This window comes from Vulpes vulpes, chromosome 12, assembly GCF_048418805.1.
Source record: "Vulpes vulpes isolate BD-2025 chromosome 12, VulVul3, whole genome shotgun sequence".
Taxonomy (NCBI): Eukaryota; Metazoa; Chordata; class Mammalia; order Carnivora; family Canidae; genus Vulpes; species Vulpes vulpes.
In genome coordinates this window covers 118,251,284-118,269,424 of record NC_132791.1, presented here as the reverse complement: position 1 = coordinate 118,269,424, position 18,141 = coordinate 118,251,284, and the positions used below count along the sequence as shown (strand labels likewise).

At 47.4% G+C, this 18,141-nt stretch overlaps 1 protein-coding gene and 1 pseudogene across 2 annotated transcripts in view; one reads left to right on the top strand and one right to left on the bottom strand.

Moving 5' to 3' along the window:
* BUD13 (BUD13 homolog) overlaps positions 1–18,141 on the bottom strand; it is a 499,699-nt gene that overhangs the window by 222,427 nt on the left and 259,131 nt on the right. Inside the window, exon 11 of one of the 2 annotated variants that reach the window (XR_011995810.1) lies at positions 10,387–10,537. The gene's annotated coding sequence lies outside the window, so the exon portion shown is untranslated. Of the gene's footprint in view, positions 1–6,737; positions 10,538–18,141 lie in introns of those variants that run through there. The other variant, XM_072729751.1, reaches the window with a different exon arrangement.
* On the top strand, positions 11,256–11,901 carry LOC112920229 (small ribosomal subunit protein uS9-like; annotated as a pseudogene).

Here is an 18,141-nt window from a genome sequence, read left to right as displayed (position 1 = left end):
AGACCTGGCAACCAGAGCAAGCATGGCACCTTCCAACTCGTCAAAATTCAGACTAGCTGGATCTGTGAAGGGGAGGGTGGCCAGAGAGGAGGGTGGGGGGCCAGGCATGGAATCTGCACTTCCAGGGAGGTGGGGTGTCCCACAGGGAGCAACCACAGGGCTCAGGGGATATTTGAGGCCAAAGCAAGTTAGGGAGGAGGGCATCAGCAAGGCGGGGACAATAAATAGTTCTGGCAGCCTGGAAACCATTTCTGAGCATTTATGGAAAATTCTATCCCATTCCTCCTTGCCTGAGAGACCCACTTGGGTATAAAAGAAGGTTATGAATCACTGTCCCTCATACTTCATACTTCAGAAAGGATTTTCATGCCCATCTCATGTGGTTCTGTGAGGTGATAAGATCACTCTCCATATTACAGATGAGGAAACTGAGACTCAGAAGTTAACACAACTCATCTAAAACTGCATAATGAATACAGTTTCGTGGAGAGCTTCCTGTTGGCCTAACACTGTGTTGTAACATAGATTATGGATGGCCTCAGCTGGGGTGAGGGGCCCAGCGCTCACCCCCAGGGAGTGACAGCACAGGCCAGAGCATCTTTACACCCTATTTTCACATCTGCAGAGAAGGAGCAAATGGCCATGCCAGGAGTGGACTTCCAAGGTTCTAAGAGCTGGCCCGGCACCCTTGGCATGGCAGGCTGAGCAAAAGAAACCTCAGAAACCACCCTTCTTGGAGTCTGGGGGAATCAAGCAGAACCCCTACAACACACAAAACACTGGGGCCTGATTTGATTAGGTGTGGGCACCGCCCCTGCCAAGCCATTACCACCGCACGAAGACAGCTGGGAATTCCAAGGCCTGCACTACCTTCCTGGCACATCCTGCCTCCCAGACCCGGGTCCTATGGCACCCTAAGGGGGTGTACTCATGGGGCCTCCCAGAGGCCCAGCTGCTCTCATCAGCTTCTGGAAACTTGGCCTGTCCTGCTGTTAGACGCCCTGCTCCCTCTGTCGCACCAAGGACAAGGGCCAGCTCTCTTGGGCTTGCTGCTTATGCAGGAAAATAAATAATCCCACTTGGAACAGCAGCAGGGAACAGAGCCTTTGGTCAGAGGGCCTTTCTGCCCTGCTCCCAGTTCCTGGGGATCCTCTCTCCTAGAAATGCTTCTGGGGGCAGGGGGGAGAGATGGGGGACCAGAGGGTGGAGATGGACACCATTCTTAAGAGGGTCTTTGTTGCTGTAATTTCCATCTTTCTTCCAGGCTGAGAGCCCCCTGCAGAGCCCTGGAGGGCTGCTCAGTGCCATGGAGACAATTGTGATATCAAAAGGAGAGGATTAGGGCTCCGGCGGGGAGGGAGGAGCAGGAGCGCCAGCGTGAGCTGGAGACAGCCAAGAGAAGATGACAAGTCACTTAGGCCCGGGGTTGAGAGCTGGTCGCAGACTATGAGATGCAGAGACAGGTCTTGTCAATTCTGAAGGACTGTCAGTGTCACAGGAAACAACAATCTCTTTAAAAAGGAGCCATCCCCTTGAAGTGGGGGAGCCCAAACTAGAGTAGCCGGTGGTGGGGCTGGGGGCAGGGGTGGGATCATGCAGTGGCAGGAGGCTGTCCTGTAACAGCAGCTTGGCTAAGGCACAAAGAATGGGCCCGTCAGAAATGCCAGAATGAGGCCCACAGGACCTGAGTTTTCAGGGGCCGGATGATCTGGGTAAACTTGCACGTAGCAAGGGCTCAACAAGCAATTGCTATAGAGGACAGCCACCTCAGAGGTGCCTCCCAGGGCCATCAAGTGACCAGGATGTACCGTGAGCCCACCTGGTGCCCAGCCCCATGCTAGGCAGCCTGTAGGGACAGCACAATATGGGATGTGGCCCTGCCTTCCGGATTGGCTGCAAATACGAATATAAATGGTGTGACCCTGCCTGACTCCTTAGGGCTCACAGGGAATGGGTGGGCAGGGCGTGGCTAGGCTGGAGGGCGCCCCTCAGGACACATGGCAACAGGAAAGAAGCGCAGAGAGCTGGGTGATTCCATGGAAACCATCTATTTAAATTCTCTGGGCCTCAGTTTCCTCGTCTGTACAACAGAGCACCTTGTCCCCTGTGCTGCCTGGGGCACTGCACCAAAGGCACCGTCCCCAGCTTTCAACCAGGGTCTAGCTTCTCGTCCCCCTGCAGCAGCAGGGAACCGTCCCCGGTGTCCCTATCTATCAGAATTGAAAAACTGTGGGCCATGATTTATTACCAAGCCATGTCAGTATCTTTGAGGCAGCTGGGGACATCCTCCCAGAGCCCCCCCCCTCCACCACTATCCCAACCCTCCACACCCAAAATAAATAGGGGAGACACATTTTCCAGGCTCTCCCCTGACACATCTAATGGATATCAGATGGGAACGTCCGCATAGCAAATAGGAATCTAATCTATCCCCTCGTTCAGCCAAATGGAAACAGCAGGATATCCATGGCTGAGCCTCTAGCTTCTGGCGGGGGACACGTAAAAGGAAGATGGAAACAGATTACAGTCGGTCTGATATCCAAATAACAAATAGGTATCCCAGAGAGAAATTTGTTTTATTGATGTTCGGGAAGAGATCCACTGATTTCCTTGTCTGCTCTGCCTGCCACTTTAATTGAGGAAGGTGCTAGTTAAAAGCCAAAGGAAAAAATAAAATGAAAGAAGGTGCTTAATGTCTGGCAGGCATCTGTTCCCATGTACACACAATCATGTACGCGCGCGCACACACACACACACACACATGCGTGCTCTCTGGAATAAATGCTCCCAACAACCCAAAGTGTCAGTTGGAACTGGCCACTGATTAGGCACAGTTCATTCTCCCAGGGGTTGACAGGTGTTCTGGGCTTCAAGGCAGATGGATTGCGCAGGAAGGAATCGGTCACTGGGCCTGGCGCCAGGGGGCTCGCACCTGGGGATGTCCGTTTCCCCAGGGAGTCCCTGAGACTGGCCTCAGATTCAGGCAGAGAAGGAATGTGGCCTGGGGAGGCCAGGGAGGGCCAATGGGATCTTAAGAACAATCCTCACAAACATCTCAGCTCTGGACCTCCCTAACTAGGAAGGGAAAACGAAGCCAATAGTGGAAGGAAGGCAATCGGCTCAAAGGAAAGGAAAGAAGAAAAGGTATAAGAAAGGAAAAAAGTGGGTAAGGCCCTAACGCTACTCCAGCCCTGGAAACTTCGTTACTATCAGGAGCCACATCTGAAGATGCCAGGTAGGAAGGGAGCTTTTTGTGATACTATAAATATAGTTTATAGGCTTTGGTTTATCTTTATGACAGACCCAATAAATAATTTACTGGTCAGTAAAAGATCAAAGAAACTGCTAGAACTGCAGCCTGAAACATCAAAACCTCTAATGTTTATATGGAAGCTACACCAACCATGCAAATTTGTTACTCGATGGGGTGAGTTTATAGCCCTGTACCCTGGTCCCCAAAAGGTAAAATTTTCAAGAAAATAGAATAGATAAACTGGGGCCAACAGACAGGAGCAGACCTAATAATGGAGCTGGGGTAATGACAGGGTCAGTCATTGTCACTGTGGGGAGTTGCACTGACCCAGTTCCACTTTACCCCTGACCTGCCCCCAGAGAATCTCAGGGGGGACATGTATACTTATAGAAGCCAACAAAAGTTATGTGATCAACCTTCTGAAAAATCATTGCAGAGAAACCAAAGATCTGAGTGAGTGGAGAGTAATCCAGGAGGACTGGCTGTGCTGGTAGTTAAGGTCTGGGAATCCATGGGATGGACAGGCTGCAATAACAGGAGAAGGTGCTAGGCTTGGATCCTGGGAAAGAAAGCCCAAAGTAGGCCTTGTCCATTCTCTTCCTAGCTGGCTCTATCCTTGTGCCCAGGCCATATGTCAAAGCTCTGTCTCCCCTCCGCCAAATGCAAAACAGCTCCTCCCTGGCCACCATGAGCCTCAGGATGTGCACACTGGCAAAGGGTCTGGGGTAGAGGCCCTGGGAGCCAGCTTCGGGCTGTTTGGACAGGGAATTGCAAGGTCCCAGGTGAGAGGAGGGCCAGACACCCTGTGAGGCACAAGCTCAGGGCAAGGGCTTTATTACCTAGGTCTGTGATGGTAGTAGCCGGACGAACAAGTGTTGTTGGGGTTTTTGCTGCGCTGGCTAAAAGAAAGAGACCCAGACCCACCCAGCATTCCAGGTTTTGAAGAGCAGGTTGTGACAATGATGAGGTATCATGGATTCATTGGCCTCACTGTTCACAGGCTTCCATAACTCCCCAGTCCATGTTTCTTTGGGGCTGTTGGGTCATTTCTCTCTTGTTCTAGAACCAGGAAAAGCTCCAAATAGCAGATAGAAATTCTCCATCCACTGCAAGGAGCAGCCCCTTTCAAATCACTCCATTGCCAATCTTTCTTTCTCAGTTTCTTGATGAGTTAGCATGAATCAGCTCCCCTTGAACCTAACTGCCTCTGAGCGCTCTTGTCCCTATTGCCCTACCCTTTGCACTGGGCCAACTCCTGGCATTTGGGGTGGGATGAGTCTTTGTTGTATGGGACCTTCCTGCTCATCGCACAGTATTTAGCATCCTCGGTGCCTATCCACGGAGTGAGACCCAGAAGCTGTCTTTGTCATCAGCACAACCAACGTCCCCACAGCTCTAAACACCGCCTCTCCGGTGTGTAACACAGCCTCCTTAGTTGGAACCACTGCTCAAACTACAACTCGAGAAGAAAACCATGGAACCAGACATGAAGGATCAGCCAACTGAGAGACACGGACTTGGGAATGGACAGATACCACAGATCAGAAAGAAATGGGGACAATCAGGGAGGGGGGTGCAGCCCAGACAATTTATGATAAACCTCACAGACCCTTGCAGATTGATACCATCAGCAAATTGGTATCGTATTTTCTTTAATGGGAGTAAGAGGTGATGACATGTGTGAACCTGGCGGCCACCGTGAAAGAGACAATCAGCCATTGCCCTGTCTACCAAGGCTCCTCCTAGAATCCCCAAGGGATTTGGAAACCTGATTAGATTAAACAAACAGAGCTGTCTTTGCTCCCTTGACTCCATCCCAGCCTGTCCTTCTACCACCTCACAGGCTATCCTATCCCTAATGGAAGCCAATTGCTGATGAATTGGTGGCAGGTTGCTTTGCTGTCTTCCTAAAGTGGCTTCCCCCCACTTAGGGTAGGAGGCGGCTGCTGGCAGGGTCAGCAGAATGTCAGGCTGTAAATGAGCTGTCCGGCAGCTCCATTCATTAGAGCAACTCAATGCAGTGCCTCAGGCCCAGACGGCAGCAGGGGCTAGGATGAGTCAAAACGAAGGGTCTCTGGGCCTACACTCCCCTCTTCCCTGCCACACTGTGACCATCTCCCTGCCCTCCCAGTATTCAGCTCTAGGAAAGTCTTGCTCAAGGGGAGGGCTGAGGCAGGAGCACTTCAGGGTCCCAGGCAGGAGGACTCTTTCCTTCCACTATAGGGAGGGGACAGAGGATTGCAGAAGAAGGTTTAACTCTCTGTACCCTGCTTTGCCAGCTTTGTCTTCCTATGGCATGAACCCACTGTGGTCCTTGTTGGTATTACAGGCCCTATCCTTGCATCTGATCCAGACATTGGCCGAGGGGCCCACAGGCCCAGAATTCCCAAAAGGAGGCTAAGCGGAGGCCCCATGTGGTGAGTGGCATGTGACCAGCACCCACACCATCTGGGTCCTTTCCAACCTCGTCATCTAAAATTAAGGGAGAAGGAAGTCCCCTTGCTTCTGTGGGGACCATGGGAAACCAATTCGGCTTCCACAGCTTGTCTCTGCTCACCTCTGCTCTGAAACAAATCACTTGTGACATCATGTGCCTTCTCTTGAGAGTGCAGCCAAGCGCTTTACAGTCTCTGGAACTGTGGGCTCTGGCCCAATAGACGTATGTGGCACAGACATGGATGATTACTATCCTTACCATTGGCTGAGCACCCACGAGCACCAGTTAGTCTCTGTTCCCGGCTCTTTAGAGATATTATCTTGCTTGATCCTAACAGCAATCCCTCGAGTATAGGTATTATGATTATCCCACTTTTGTAAAGCTAGAGCAACCGAGGCTCACAGAGGCTAAATAACTTGCCAAGGGCCACCTCTGTGCCATGCTCGGCTCCATGGCGCACAGTACCTAGAGCAGAGACACCATAAATACTTGCCAAGTGAAAAAGTGAGTTGAATGCTCAACTTTGTCTTCAGCCATCCAACTTTCTAACCCCACCCTGCAGCCAAACCCGGCCCGCCAAACTATTTTGTTTATCCAATAAATACTTATTGAGCGCTTGTTCCATTTTGTTCATTGCTGTGAGGGGTTACAAAGAAGCAGCCACCGGAAAAGTTAATGGAAACATTCAACTAATAAAAAGTTAGCAACATTTAGCATTAACTTGAATGAATTTCAAGGTTATCTGTTTCCCCTTTTTAGCTAATTAAACGTTAGGGAAATGGTGCATAACTAGTTGACTACAGAGTAATGTAGCAGGAAGAATGCTGGATTCGAAGGGTCCTGGGTTCCAAAACCTCACCAGTTGCTCAGAACACGAACATGGGCAAGACCCTTGACCTTTCTGAGCCTCTGCCTCTGTTGCCAATCTGAGTCTGAGGATCACTCTGCACCATCAGTGTGGTCACAGGCATTTGGAGAGAAAATGCACAGCAGCAAGATTTATAAATCTTAAATCTTAAAGCTCCAGAAACATAGGAGATGTTATTCTTTTTTTTTTTTTTTTTTGAAGGTTGAAAATTAGTCCGTTGACAGTGTTTAATTTTTTTTTTGAAAGCAATAATGGGCAATTTGTCCATAAGCTCATAAATTTGCTTGAAACTTTCCCTGAAAACAATTTGTTCTTTCCACATAATTTGCAGAGTGACAATATAACAATGTTACTAGACTACCATGTCAAGGATTTTTTAATTTGGTGATAGCAGAGAAGGGAAACCATAATTAAAATAAGGCAGGACAGTGACATGGTTTAGTGCCAATAACCTGGTTGTTGGGTTTGTTTCTCATTTTCAACAGCGTTCACAGGGGAGGGGTGTGTTTTATAGAAGTGAGCCACCTTTCTTTCAGTCCAGCCAGACTACAGGTTTCCCTGAAGCAAGGATGGTGTCTCTAGTACCTTTTCACCATGGCCTCAGCACAGCACCTCGCTGGAAGGAAATGGTGCATTTATTGCCTCGGTCTCAATCATAAAGGAAGCTTGAATGAGGGTCACGTTCAACAAAAACACTAAAAATTACACATTTAGACTTGAGTTTTGGTTGAGGGATCCTTTGGGAGAAAGAAGCAAACATAGGAGGCTGATGTCTTTGGGGCAAGGTGGTTTGGGCAGGTGAGCCAAGCCTGCCACCTCACCATTGGCCGTTGTGATGCCAACAGATGATACTCAATGACCTTACTTCCTTTGTCTGATGCTATGCTCAGTTCATCTCATTCTTTCAATAAGAATACAGTACAATGAGTAGTTCTGCTTCACAGATGAGGAAGCAAAGGCCCAGCAAGGTCATGAAACTTGATTCTACCCTCTACCACCCCGTCCTCACAAAACAAAACCCATAGCTTACTAAAGGGTGACTGAGGTTTGCACTGACTCTAAAGCCCCATGTTCTCTTTTATTGGGGGGGAAGGGCGTTGGGGTGGTAAATTTTTTTTAAGATTTTATTTATTTATTAGAGAGAGAGAGAAAGAGAACACAAGCAAGGGGAGCAACAGAGAGAGAAGGAGAAGCAGACTCCCTGCTGAGCAGGGAGCCTGATGTGGGGCTCGATCCCAGGATCCTGGGACCATGACCTGAGCTGAAGGAAGATGCTCAACCTACTGAGCTACTCACCCAGGTGCCCTGAAGCCCCATCTTCTTGACCACTGTGTAATATGTCAGATACAGCAAGCAGAGCAAAAGTCTTCTTAACTCTCTATTCAAAATGAGACCACTCTCCAACTTTCCAAAAAGGAAAGAGCCAGAAAGAATGATTTTTTTTTTCATTCAGGTAAGTCCAGATTTATGCTGTGAATGATGAAGCTGAGCAGCACCTGGCTTCCAGCCAGTCAGTGTGGTTGTCTTTCCACCGACTGTGACTGATCCAAGTTGGGACATTGCGAACTTAATTCTGCAAACTCACAAGTGTACTAGAGACAGGGTGGGTGCCAGTGCCAATGTGCAGGTTAGCAAGAGGTTTTTCTTGGTTAGGAATTTCTATCCCTTCCAGTCGTGAACGGAGTGCAGTGTGGGAGCTGAAAGCAGGAGAAATTACTTGGCCTGTTACCAAGTATTTTTAATAGCAACATCCTTCAATTTCTCTCCCTGGGCTTGACCTAACCACAGGAGGAGATGGATGCCTGGCAAGCCATGAATCTTGCTCAGAAAGCCACTCTCTATAGCTGTAAATGGAGCTGTGTGAATCAAGAGCCTGGTACGGTGACCGGCAATCATGAGGACGCAGCTGCAGGACACGTGTGCGCACGCAGACACACACCCCAGCAGTCCTAACGGTGCTAGGGCCCCATGGCATTCATTCCTCATTGACTCAGTCTCAGTGAAAGACTTATACCCTCAAACCCTCAAACGAGGTTTTCAGAAGAAAAAAACAATTATCTAAGGATGCTGAATGAAGATTAATCATTTGTAAACTCAAAAAAAAAAAATCTAGTTCTCAAAATATTTCAAGTCTCAATGTGGAATTAAGTCCTTTTAAACTGTTAAATGCTTACCCTTATGTAACTATAACAATGTCATAGGTAAGACATGAACCTTTTAGCTTATTAGTTACTGGTTTATTCTTACTCTCCCACTTGTGAAATATTGCCTCTGCTCACAAGGACGTCGGGCCTAGTAGGAACGATGAGACATGTACCTAAATATTCTCTGTTCAAGGCACCGGGTGATCAGTGCCACGTGTACAGTGTGAAAAAGGAAACGGAGCATTTGCTTCCTGGTGGGCAATCAGAGGAGACTTCCTGGAGGAGTCTCCTAGGAGAGGAAGTTGAAGAACAAGCAGGATTTTACTAGGTCGATTTGGAGGGAACAGCAGGGAAAGAAGAAAGACTCAGAACTGGGTTAATGGAATGAAAAGTGGGCCAGTTTAACTTGAGCATGAAGTTTATGTAGGGTGATGAGTGGGAGCTAGCATTGGGGATGTAAATTGGGACCAGATTATGCTGAGTTTTGAATGTCAAGGTAAGGCTTATGGGGTTTATTTGGGACACAATGGGGAGCCGTTGAAGGTTATTGAGCAGGGAAGACAAATGATCAAATTAGTTTGTTCCCAGTCCCTGTTTTCTGAGATCATATGATCCTTTCTGGCAGATACTATGAACAGCCTTAGACGGAAGCCAAACTACTCTCCCAGGCAGCGGCTAACCTGGCTGTGCTTCCTGCCTGCTCTCCAAGCTCTTGAACAAGTCCCCTTTCTGGGCATGCAGCCTGGGTCAGCTTCCCTGAACTCCTCTCTCTAACTCTTGCTTTATGGAACACACTCCACATTTCTTAAATGAAGCTCCAGATTCTAACATAGCCATGATTCAGTAACAGCAAACCTTTCTCTATTCCCAGAAAAATAAGTTAATTGATGATTCCCTTAATTATAAATTTTTCAACTACAATTTTATTTTTAAACATTGGCCCCTGCTGCAGGTTGCCTTTAATAGAATCTTGTATGTGACGTTACTTGATTTCGTACAAAATTATATTCTTAATGAGCCTGGGCTTTGAAGTCGGGCTCATCTGGATCGGAATCCTTGGTCTACCATGTACTAGCTCTGTGACCTTCAGCAAATCGGTGGTCATTTCTGGGCCTCAATACACTCATCTGCAAAATGTGTGCAATTACGCCTTTCCCATCCGGGTGCTAGAAGAACTCAATGAAATCAAACACATGTGGAGTGCCTGGCCAAGTGGAGGCACTTTGAAGGTCTCAAGAATATCTATCTCCCACTCCTTCCCCTGCCTTGGGGCGAGAAGTGTGCTTCATACCAAAGCTGGACCTATCAGCATTTTGCGATGTTCCATGGAGAGGAAGACAGTGGCTGGAGTGTGGAGCCAACATGAACTTTAGGGGACAGAACTGGGTTCAAGGTCTGGCAGTTCTCATCAGACTTGTGACTTGGGTAAAGAACTGACCCTCTCCAGGCTTCAAACTCCTCCTATGAGAAGCCTCTCACTTAGTAGGTCTCAGCCCATGTTAGCATCAGAAGCTTCTGGCAGTCAACCTGAACAAGTTTGAGCACCACTGGGCTCAGGCTTTCCCCCTCTCAATCCCACCATTCTTCATTCCCCTTTCTTTTCTTTTCCATCCTCAATGGTCAATACCCTTCTTCCTAGAATAGGTGGGCAGATTAAACGAGAAAATGCAGGGAAGGCACTTACCTCTCGAAGGTGAGCCACACTAACTGCTGAATGTCTTTCTCCTGCCTGTGGTCAGCTTCACCAGCTCTGCCATCATGGCCTCTTCCAGGGCATCTTGGGGCCCTCTCCAAATTCACACTCACAAAGCCCACAGCAGGACCAATCCTCCTATCTGCAACAACAAAACCCAGAGTCCTCATAAAGCACAACTGGGGAGGGGAGCTCATTTCCCAGGGTCAGCACCCAGGACAGAGGAAGGCCAGGTCAGTGGGCCCAGCGAAGGAAGCTGAGCGGATGATTTCCTATTCCCTCTTTCCATTTTGCTTAAATCAAAGTTCATAGCCATCTCTCTCCCTTAATCAAAGCAATTGTTTCTGCTAACTCATCCTGCAAACATTAATTAACTCTCTACTAAGCATGCCCAGATCCTGCAAAAGTCAGTGCCCCATGAGACAGAGGGGTCCCCAAGTACCACCCCTTCATGCATTGGGGAGGAGTAGCTTTTTGTCCTCTGTCCCTGCGTCCTCTGAGGGCCCAGGAGAGCTGGCGACTTTGGCCTCAGAAATTCAGCCTCCAAGAAGGGAATTATCCTGTCTTCCTAAAAACCAGAGAAATGGGGGTGCCTGGGTAGCTCAGTCAGTTAAACATCTGCCTTCAGCTCAGGTTATGATCCCAGAGTCCAGGGATCAAGTCCTGCATCAGGCTCCCTGCTCAGAGGGGTGTCTGCGTCTCCCTCTCCCTCTGCTCCTCCCCCTACTCATGCTCTCTCCTTCACTCTCTCTCTCTCTCTCTCTCAAGTAAATAAATAAAATCTTTAAAACAACAACAACAGAGAAATGCCCTTGCTGAGGGAAGGATCAAAGTATGAAAATAATCAAGCATTCACAGATATGGTGTCCATGGGTCCTCTGCTGTCCACGCAGGTCTTCTGATGCAAGAAGACTGCCACAGTCATGGTACACTGTGAACAGGGCAACAGCCTCAACGAGGTGAATGGGCAACCGCTGAAGATGATGGAGCCACACACATAGTAATAGAAGCTACTGGAAACTGTTCTGCTTCTGGGCAAGGAGCAAGTTGCCTGGGTGGATTTCTGAGTCCTTGTGAAGAGTGGTGGTCACACGCCCAGATTTATGCAATCTGCCAATCCATCTCCAAAGTCCTGGTGGACCCTTATCAGAAATACATGGATGAGGGATGCCTGGGTGGCTCAGTGGTTGAGCATCTGCCTTGGCTCAGGGTGTGATCCTGGAGTCCTGGGATTGAGTCCCGCATCAGGCTTCCTGCAGGGAGCCTGCTTCTCCCTCTGTCTGTGTCTCTGCCTCTCTGTCTCTCATGAATAAATAAATAAAATCTTTAAAAAAATACATGAAAAAATAAAAAAAAAAATACATGGATGAAGCTTCCAAGAAGGAGATCAAAGACCTCATCATCCAGTACAACCAGACCCTGCTGGTAGCTAGTCCCCCACATTGCAAGTCCAAAAAATTTGGTGGTCCTGGTGCTCAGGCTCGCTACCACAAATCCTACCAATAAGCCTATCAGGAGGATCAAGGTTTATCTCTATAATAAACTATTGTCATGGGACTTAAAAACCTAAAGTTTGAAAATAATCACTTCTGGTTTTATTTGCTTTATTATTTACCACTCATTGACCCCTTACTTCTTTAGAGCTAGAAAGACCTTAGAAAAAAATCGTCTGGCTTTTTGGTTTCACTGTGGGAAATGAGACTCTAGTGGCTATGAGACTTGCCCAAGGTCATCAGAACTGCATTTGGCGAAGGGTTCCCTCCACAGCTCCCTGGGGGGGGACTCAGCCGTTACTCAGCAAGCAAACACTAGCACAGAAGTCGACATTGAGTCTATCCATTCCTCAGTGAGATTTACATTGAGCATCTATTGTGTGCCAGACACTGTGCTAGTGACTTTCGTGTATATTATTTCATGGGATTGTCTTGTTCAGTGTTGGACTCCCATCAGCATTGGCACATAGTAGTTGCTCTAAAGTTTCCTCTTTGTCTTGTGAGCTGAGGACGGAGTAGAGAGAATTGATTTAGAATCTGTCTGGATTTGAACCTCATCCCTACCTACCACCTGTCAGCTTTTTGGCCTTTACCTCTCTAAGCCTCTGTTGTCATATCTCTAAAACGGAGGTAATAACTAATGGAGTGTGGTGGTAAGTTTTAAAGTCATTGTATGTGAAGGACCTCTTATGCATAGTAGGTGCTCAGCCAATTATAGCAGTTCCTGTCATTGAACATGCTACTATTGATCAGCTCCTTGAAGGCCGATCATCTCAGAAGTTAAGACACATAAATACAAAGCAAAGCAGAGAAGAGACCAGCAGTGGGCCATGGAGGTTTCAGGCATGCCCATACGTCTGGGGATGATGGAAGGTTTCCCAGAACAGGTGCCAAAGTAGTTGAAAGAGTTGCACAGATTGATGGGGAAGCTGTGATGCTGAGAAAAGCAAAGATAAGGATGAGGAGGCAAGAGAATGCAGCAAGTGTTTAGTTCCAAGAGCATAGGGACCTAGAATTTTGGGAAGACTGGAAGTTTAAGGGAGTGAAGATAAATCTGGAAAAATAAATAGGGGTCAATTTGTGATGCTAAAGATTGCGGATCTTATTCTGCTGACAATGCAGAGTCAGAAAAACATTTCAAATAGGGTAATGGTATGAAAAGAGCTGAGACTTAAAATGATTCATTAGGCCAAATGTCTAGCATTACTTGGAGGGCAGACATGAGAGTAGAAGCTATTGCAATGGATTCAACTTGAGCAAATGAAGGCCTGACATGGGGTGTAACATGGAAGGGAAAGATAAAAATGAAGACAAGACAAAGATCAGAGGTAAAAGAGAGAGGACTGAATCACAGATTGGATGTAGAAATGAGGGCAAGGGAGGGCAGGAGGAAAGGAAGAAATGGAGATGCCAGGAATCCGTAGCAAAAGTTGATCAGAGGCGCAGAGAAAGACCAGGAGGTTACCTTGGAAGAAGGGCTAGGGAGACCCGGTAATGTAGAAAGAGCTGTGGAAAGTAAGACACAGCAGATGCAGGAGAGAGAAACTGGTAAAGTAAGATCCTGTATGAGGCCAGAAGCCATCCCAGGGCCCTAGGTTAAGACAAGGAGTAGGGGGAGTGGCAAGACAAAAGAAGACACGGAAGAACTTTAAGCTGGGAAGAAGGTAAAACAAATTTATTCATCAATATTCTCATTCTTTCCATAATCATCACTGAGTGCCTACTATCTGCCATTCAGAAAGCCAGCCCTTCTGAGCTTGTATCAGCCTCCCCAGCAAGTTAGAGGCAAGGACAGCTGCTATGGGGGCAGCTGCAGGGTCCTTGGGAACTTCTTAAAAATGCCAAGTCCTTGGTCTACCCCTAAAGATCAGTCCAGGATCAATCTCGAGGTGGCTCTTTGGGAGACTACAGTTGGAGAAGCTGAGTAAGAAAGTTCGTGAGAGTTTTGGGGTCGTGGCTGAGGCTCCAGATATGAAGCGGAGCCAGGCTGAACTTCATAGCCTCAGAGTATGTGAGCAGTGCGTGGGGTTCCCCATCACTGTGGCACTGAGGGAAGAGCAGGGGAGGGGAAGGGGTTGCTGCAGGCATCACTAAGGGAGCATTGCAAATGGCTTGACTCTCAATCTCCATGAGGCTTGCACATCTTCATTTCTGACCTCATCTTCCAACTTTCGCCAATCCTTGAGAAACTTTCCAGGAGTTCCAGGGAACTAGACACCCTAAGGCTTCTAGGCTTCCTTCAGCTCTGATATTTAATTACAATTACATTTAACACATTCAACAATCAGATCCGTTCGAATGGGGAGACAGTCCTCACGATAATGCCGAATGTTGGTGATGAATGTCACAGTTTTCAGCAATTTCATGCATATTACCATATATTTTATCAAACCAGCATTTCTCCAAGTATGATCCATAGACCACCAGCATCAACATTACCTGGGAGCACATTAGAAATGCAAATTTGTAGGTCTCAGCCCAGACCTATTATTATCAATTACCTGGAGATCCAGGGCCTTAGAGGCTGAACTTTTAATATGCTCTGGGGTGATTCTGAAGAAAACTCTAACTTGGCAACTGGAGATACAGTGGAAAAAAAAAAAAGATCTTTGTCCCTAGTTTCTGGCACAGCTTCAAAAACCCTTGGAATTCCCCATAGGAGTGTTTTTTTGTTATTCATAATGAGCTCCTTTGGGCCATACCTGAGTTTATGCTAATAGTGAGCCCTTATGGCCAGCCAGCAGGACCAGAACGTGGCTCTCACTTCTACCCCACAACCTGTGGGGAGGGCAGAGGGATTGGAGTTTGAATTCCATTGCATGGCCGTTGATTTAATCATGCCAACATAATGAGACCATCAAACCTCCAGATACCGAAGCTCAGTGGACCTTCCTGGTTGGTGAACATATTGATGTACTGGGAGGGTGACCTGACCTGATTCCAGAAGGAAAGAGCGTGGAAGGTCTCTGCCTCCCCGCCATTCTGCGACCATTTGGCTATTCCTGAGTTCTATCCTTTATAATAAAACTGTAGTGATAAGTATGGTCCTTTCAGTGAGTTCTAACAAATTATCAAACCTGAAGGGATGTTGTGGGAACCCCTGAATTCATAGCCATGTCAGACGAAAGTGCGGGTTGAACAGGGACCTCATTTGTGGCAGGCATCTGAGGTTAGGGCAGTCTTGTTGGGGACCTTGGCCTTCACGTTGGGATCTGACGGGAACTCTGGGTAGTGTCAAGATTAAATTGAATTGCAGGAAACTCAGTTGGTGTCAGAGAATTGGTGTCAGAACAAAGGAATCGTAGTCTAAGTCAAACCATGATGCTGCAAGTTACATATCAGTATCCTCAGGTTACAGATGCAGAGACACAGGGAGGGAGGTTAAGCCACCCTCTTACCCAGGGGCAGAGAGCTATCCTGGAGCAAAGCAGGAATATGTAATTAGGTCCCTGGCTTCAGGTCATGCCTCTTCCCTGCAGGGCACAGCTGCCTCAAGGTTTACCAGGCCCCCAAGTTATTGGTAAAAACACAAATCTTAGGGGCTGGATCCAGAACCCGGTGCTGGTGGGGAGAGGTTGCGTTACCGCATTCAACCCATCAGGGCCAACTGCCAGCGAGGTAATGAAAAAGAGCTGAGGCCCTCAGACCTCTGAAAGTTTAAATTATACCTTTCGGAATGTGCGTGTCTCGTGTAATCCTCAAAGATTTGTAATTGTGACAGCCTAGGAAAATTACAGGTGACTTGAAGCAATTTAATGATAATAAAAATAAAATAAAAACAGTAAACAGCACTGCTGCTCCCTCTAATTTCCCAGCATCTTTATCATATAAATGCCGCCATTCCTCTCCCCACAGACAATTAATGAGTCTGCAACTGCCACAACTGGATGCCACGCTCGCTTCCCTAATTCTTTCTGCCACGGCTCCTGCTCGGATGCCAGGGCTCTCCCAGGCCCAGCCAGACTTCGGAGGCAGCCCTGGGAGGGCTCCGGAGCCTCATCCACATGCCAGGCTTTCCTCCCCTGCTCCCCACCCCAGTGGCCCAGAGCTGTCTTCTGCAGCCAACTGTGTGCAGGAGCCCTGCTGCTCTGAGCAACCACAAATTGACCTTCTCTCTGGGTGTCTCCTTGCCTCCCTCCCGGTGTTAATATGCTCCTTAAAGAGCTGCAAACCCAACAAGTCTCTGTTATGCAGGTTAATTCTGAGTGCAGCCAAGCTGTGATCAAATGACCTTTACCCACTTCCCTGCTAATTTTGATGGGCAGCTCTATTTTCCTTCTCCCTCCCGGTCCCCCCTTGTTCTAAATTGGAAATCTATCAATTTTCTAGGTAAATGGAAAATAAAGACACACAGGCACAAGCAACATACCCGCCCGCATACACCCTAACACTAACACACGAGCATACAGCTGTTGAGGCAGAGGCTGCACCGGACCGGCTATTATTATTATTTTTTTAATTCTTAATTTCCAGATCTCAGGAGAATGTGGGAGCTGGGCCCTGAACAGATGCCAAAAGAAAATAAAGGTGTTGAAAGAAAATCCCTTGCCCACAATTTTATTCCTTGCTTCATCAGTGGGGAATAGTCACAGGAGCAAATGGGCGAAATAATAGCAATAAAAACTAACGTTTATCAAGTGCTTACTACCTACCAGTCATTTCCCAAGAATGAGCTCATTTAATTTTCTTCGTACCTCCATGAAATGAGAATTTTTGCCCCCAGTTTAAGAAAAAGAAACTGAGACTTCAAGAGATGATATAAAATGCTTAGGGACACACATACAGAAAGAGTCAGAGTAAGCATTCGACCCTAGATGGTCTGATTCCAAAGTCAAGTTCTTGCTTTGTTACCAGCAGCATGACCCGGGACCTAGCATGTAATCCCAGGAAACTTCAGTTTCCCTACCTGTACCAGGAGGATAAGATCTACTTCATCAGGTTCCCCGAAGGATACAATCAGTGGTAACCATCCTCTGACAGCTGCTAATCACTGCTGATTTACCATTATTATAATGGTAATTATTAATTCAATTAATCAGTTCCTTGTACACATATTTCCCGATCACCTATTATGTGCCAGTCCTGTTCTAGGCCCCGGGGATACAACAGTGATAAAAACAGATAAATAGGGACCACTGGGTGGCTCAGCAGTCAAACATCTGCCTTCAGCTCAAGGCGTGATCCAGGAGTGCCAGGATCGAGTCCCATATCAGGTTCCCTGCATGGAGCCTGCTTTTCCCTCTGCCTGTGTCTCTGCCCCTCTCTCTCTCTCTCTGTCTCTCATGAATAAATAAATAAATCTAAAAAAAAAAAAAAACAACATAAATATCCCTGTCTCCCAGGAGGCATTCAAGTGGGGAAAACTGACCAAAAACAAGCAAAATACATAATTAATCAAATGAGGCTTAATATTAGACAGAAAATAAAGTTGAGGAGGTGACCTAAGAGGGTGAGAGGGCTGTAATTTTACATAGGTTGGTCAGGAAGACCTCACAGAGTGAATGATATTTGGACAAAGGTTAAAAGGAAGGTGGGTGGGGGGGGGGGGGCAGCAAACCAGGCAGTTATAGAGAAAGAGCATTCTGAGCAGTGGGAACAGCAAATGCAAAGACCCTGTGACTGAACCAGCAAGGAGGCCAGAGTGGATGGGCAGAGGGAGGGAGGAGAAAGAACCAAGAGATGAGTCCAGAGAGGTAAAGTGTGGGCCTTGTGGTAAAATGTAAGGCCTTGTGGGCCACTGGCTCTGACTCTGTGTGCTGGAGGATACATGGAACATGGGAGGGTTTCAGCAGAGCAGTGACACAATCTTACATTTTCAAAGGGTCACTATGGCTACTAGAGGAGGGCAGGAGCAGAAGACGGGAGACCAGTTAGGAGGCTAGTGCCACTAACCTAGATGACAAAACATGGTGGCTTGAACCAGAAGATAGCAGAGGAGATTATGAGATGTATTTGGATTCTGAATATATCTGAAGGTAGATATGCTGATGGATTTGGATGTCAATGTGTAAGAAAGCGACAAGTCATTGATGACTCCAGCGTTTCCGACCCGAGCAGATGAAAGAAGGGAACTGCTGCTTACCCAAATGGAATAAAGTAGGAGGTGCAGGTGTTCTGGGGTGAACCATAACCCTCACAAGGGGTAGGTTGAAGTCCTAACCCCTGATACCTGGGAATTTGGCTTTATTTGGAAATAGGGTCTCTGCAGAGGTAGTCAAGTTAAGATCAGGTGATTAGAGTGGGATCTAATAAG